Here is a 5,000-nt window from a genome sequence, read left to right as displayed (position 1 = left end):
TCATTATATTAAGCTTTCCATTGATATCTTATTTGCATCTCTTCTGTCGTGGATGACTGAGCATCATTCATTTAAAAACAAAGGCCAAACAACTCAGTGCTCAGTCATCTGTGGCTGAAGAGGTGCAATTAAGGCATCAACTGAAAGCTAAATGAATTACCCTTTAAGATGGAACCCCTTTCAGTTTGTAAAGTTTCCTAACTTTTACACATGAGTCAATTGTTTTTGGATTACCTGTTTTTATACACCCTGTACACCTGAATAAATCCCTGTCATCTGATTGATGGGTTATTGATCACATGTCATTAAAGTATTCATCCCAACTCGCAGCCGCTCTGCAATTTCCATTTCATTGTAGTAGGAAGTTCCATTGCATTGTAGGAGGAACTTGCATTGCGCAGTCACCTATTTGCACAGTCACTCAGATGACAGGGATTTACTCAGAAGTTATACACAAAAATAATGAATACTTCGCATTTTATGCAATGGAAAGAATAAGGTCATTCGGTGACATATGGAATATTCCACTCGCTTGGCATTGTGGAATGGTACATTCCATCTGTCACCTCAGGAAATTATTCTTACCACTGTATGAACATTTGTAAACTACTACATGTACAACATTTTAGTTAACTCAGCTTTGGAAAGTACTTACATAATTGGTATGTACATGTAGTAGGTGGTGCATTAATTATACTTGTAGAGATCTTAAGTATTGCATTAACAATTGATGACAAATAATACATACAGTAGAATACTAATGCGTTAAGGTATGTACATGTAGTAGGTGGTGCACTAATTATACTTATAAAGATCTTAAATATTGCATTAACAATTGATGACAAATAATACATACAGTAGAACACTCATATACATTATGCGTTAAGGTGGAGTCAGTGAACAATGGTTGTGTAATGCTAGGAACAATGTGGGTATATCTTTTACGCATGTGTTGTTACCAATATAAGCATAAGAATTATATACATGTACATAGATTTACATTACATTTTGGTTTCTACAATGTATTAAGTTAAAAATATCTTTAGTACAGCATGCACACATTTTGTAATCGCTAGGAAGTGTATGGTAAGCCTTTTGCACCTGCATTGTTACTAATGTACATGTAAAATATTGCCTCTAAAGATAATGCATAAGATCTATTTACATACATTTTGGTGTCTACTTGAACTGAAACAGTATTTCAGTATATGTACAGCATCCAAATGTGAAATTTTCTATTAAATATTACTTGTAAACCCTGTATAACACAAACATGTGAACATACGTTTGTTAATGGTGTAAATCGAGGACGTTCGTGTGAAGCATCATCAAGTAATTGAGGACAGGAGTCAAATCGAGGACAACCTCGATTAGAAAACGTGTACAAAACTAATGGGAGCCGCTACAAAACAGTTACCACATGTAAATAAAAGATCGATGATGAACAACAGTAAATCCTTGATTTACACCATAAAGAAATGTACATGTACATGTGCATAACGTGTGTCCTAACTTATGGAACATGCGAGTAGAAATGAAAGCAATGTAATAAAAACCTATTGCAAATCAGTACCAATCTGCTCCGATAAATAACTTAAAACTTGTGATTATTTATACACTTGAGGCTTGGAATGCACTCTGATCTTAAAATAATCCAGCACTATGCCATTACAAAGTTTACAATTGATAAAATAGATTCATGGAACACAATATACTAAATGTCCTTTGATTATTTTCTCAGCTGTTTGGCTTTAAACAAACTCTATCATGTCTGTACGCCATAGAAGTAGATGGCCTGCACCGCCGAAATCACGTATTTCCCATGTCCAAACCATAGAGCTATAATGAATTACTAGAGCGCTAACTCGATGTACAAAGTAATGCCTGCTGGGCGCGTTTATCTTTGTGCACAAACCTATGGAAAACTCAACATTTTGTACGGCTATTTGCATATCTGCGTTTGTATTCCATACCGGTGCGTCATCGAGGCCGATACGCCCAAAATCAAAACGCACCGTCAACAAATAAGCATTTCATTTTGCTCTACGCAAACAGCGCAACGTGTGCACCCCTCCGCTGCAGATGCTTTTTGCTGTGACATGTTTTGAACCGTCATGACATGCTTAAGTTGTTTGTGCATCTTCCACTTGCGCGTTGCATTTAGAGTACACTTTTAAAATTCAATCCATCTATTTTGATTGTGTTCAACAAACACGCACATGAATTCAAAATGTCTGCGCTCAGAGCGGCTTCAAAGCGTCTCTGCGCGCAAGAATGAAGAGTTGGCACTGTAGTAATTTAATATAGCTCTATGGTCATGAAGCCCTGTCCTGTTATCCTACATGTAGTCTCATGTATTCTTAACGTCGTCAAATAAAAAAATGTTCAACTTGATCACCTTTGCAAATGGCAGTTGAGACATTGTTTGGACACATCACTGCGGGAGAGGAACCTGCGTGACGTCATACTTCTACGGCATATTGTTTCATAAGTGAATGTTTGAATTGCAAGTTTGCATCTAATGGCCTCTTATATGACCCCAAAAAATTAATCTCAAATAACATATTAAACTACAAGTAAAAGACTACCTAGTCGACCCTTAAGCAGAGCTGTTGACAGAGTACAGTCACAAGTAATCACAAGTCAACCAAGAGTCATCCAGTCTCAAATTAAGTTATTCCAACAAACTGTGACAGAGACATTGCCCAGTTACTCTTCAATGTCCAGTGGCCGATTTCACGAAAGTGTACAACTTGTGCAATGCGTAAGACTTCAGTTACAATTTTGTTTCGCAGCTGCGCAATAAACTTACGATTGATTTCACGAAACTTGGCGTAGCTACGCAATGTTTTAAATAATTTAAACATCGTGGATGAAGATTAAAACAGCATTTACGACGGCTGTTTGTCTGTGAATTTGTTCGTTTGCGAAACAGTCGTTGGATCACCTCAGCCCACCATTTTGATTATTATTTTGTCCGACTTTCTTCGGAAACGTTTTGCAACTCTAAAAATGTTAAGAGTAAAATAGAAATTCATTTTCTTCAAACATACAGTTAAGAGTGTCTTGTATCAACCTGAGTTGTGCAATAACAAGCTCCACGCCAGTCCCAATTCAATGGTAAAATATGTCACTTTTACTTGTTACGCCACCTAAAATGATTAGGCAAGTTATGGACATGTACGTACTATCTGACTTTTGTGAAGTGTCATAAGGGAAATTGCGCACCTTGAAATGTTGCGCAACTTACTCAATAAATTTGGGTGCATGCAGAGTTGCTCCATTGCGTAAGGTTTCGTGAAATCGGCTGCAGGTAACTTGACTTGTGATTTAACTTGTGACTGATCTGATTACAACTCTGCTCAAAACAGTGAAGTCCTCTTCTGCTTACCGCCAATCCTGGATGTTCAAGTTCACGTTAGCTCCTTCTCCAAGTTTCTTCTCCAGTTTTTCAAATTCCTCGTTGAAAACCTGATCAGCCTCATCCTCGGGTATCTATAAGGAAAAAAGTAACAAAATTTCTGTTCAAAACAAAATGTCTTCATACCTCTATAGCCAAAATTTATGTCCATGTGATGCTGCAAATGTTTGGCGATTAAACTTTGGTTCTTCTTGTTTTCTGAAGTACTGAATGGTTATCTTTGGTTGGAGTTATACCTTGGAGAGAATTATTTTGTTTTGAAACTGCTTTTACATGTATACCAAAATTATTAACTTTCCATGTGGCCTATACTTCAAAACTTTTGAATAGCTTTGAACCCTAAGCAGGGTAGACTGCCTCATGATCAACAGAAGGCACCTTTGGGAACTCTACAGAAAATGTTGCCAATTTAATCTATACTGAGCACTGCCAGTCTTAAGGCCCTGTCTGCCTGTCACACTTTGCGAATACAGCTAACGTGTGCCCGACGTTTTTGGAAATTTGGGTGTACATTCATGTAAGTTGTCAGGGTTTTTGGTCTTCAAATAAAACACTGCTTGTAAAGTAAGTCCATCTGAGTAAGTCCTTGGCTTTAAACAAGCCTATCTTTGACTAATCAGCAGTAAAGTCTGTTTGGCTTAAACCTGTTTGAGAGCTACATTCGTAATCTGTGCATCTAAACAAGAGTGGGCTGTTGACGGTACCAGTATTTCTGCGGTATGAAGGTCAGGAAGTTTTAAATGGGGAAGGAACAGGGAAACTCTAGAAGCTTACCCGCTTCTCTCTGTCATTTCAGCTGCAAAAAGGAGATTCTGTCTTAATCAACTGACTGACCAGAAGAGAGAGAGGACGCCGATGGTGATCTGGAACGATCTGAATATCGATGTTGGCCCTGGCGTTGCTCTCCTGAGTCAGAGCAGGAATGCCAGCTGGACCGTGAATGAGCATACGTAACATGCCACGATCTCCCCACAGTGAGGTGGCAGGCGTGGTCTCTGGAGCGATGTAGAGAGAGTGACCTGTGTCCAGGCAGAGAATTCCCATGATGCGGCGTTATTGGTATGAAAATCCCACCGGTAATTCCATGGAAATATCTGCAGATTATATGGAACCCCGCGTGGTAGATACGATGCGTGTGTTGTTGTAGTCTAACTGACCAGGGTCATTAGAGAAAGAAGTGTACACTTGAGGTTGAGAGTGATGGAGAAAAACTTGCTGTTCCCCCAGAAAGCTTGGTTATGTGTATGACCATGTTGCCGTAGTATGGTCGTTAAAACGTGATGACTGTGATGAGGGTGGTGCTCCTAGGACTTGCCTCTGTGACCGGGCAGGGCTGGTCGGTTGTTAGACTGACCCAGTGGTGTTGAACGCCAAGCTCCGGCGTCCTGCAGGCACATGTAGGCAAACCTCCAATTCTTGCATGTGCTCTCAAAAACTACTGAAGGTGTACAGGATTTGTTGGGGGAACAGCACATGCTCTGGTTGCCGTTGAACTCGTTCCAAGGTATTTCTGACCGTCTTACCACGACGGGTCACACCGGTCGTGGCGGTAGAAATATCATGCTTGGAGTGTTGACTG

The sequence above is a fragment of the Patiria miniata genome, unplaced genomic scaffold (assembly GCF_015706575.1).
Source record: "Patiria miniata isolate m_02_andy unplaced genomic scaffold, ASM1570657v1 HiC_scaffold_2, whole genome shotgun sequence".
Taxonomy (NCBI): Eukaryota; Metazoa; Echinodermata; class Asteroidea; order Valvatida; family Asterinidae; genus Patiria; species Patiria miniata.
This window is presented reverse-complemented; position numbering follows the sequence as displayed.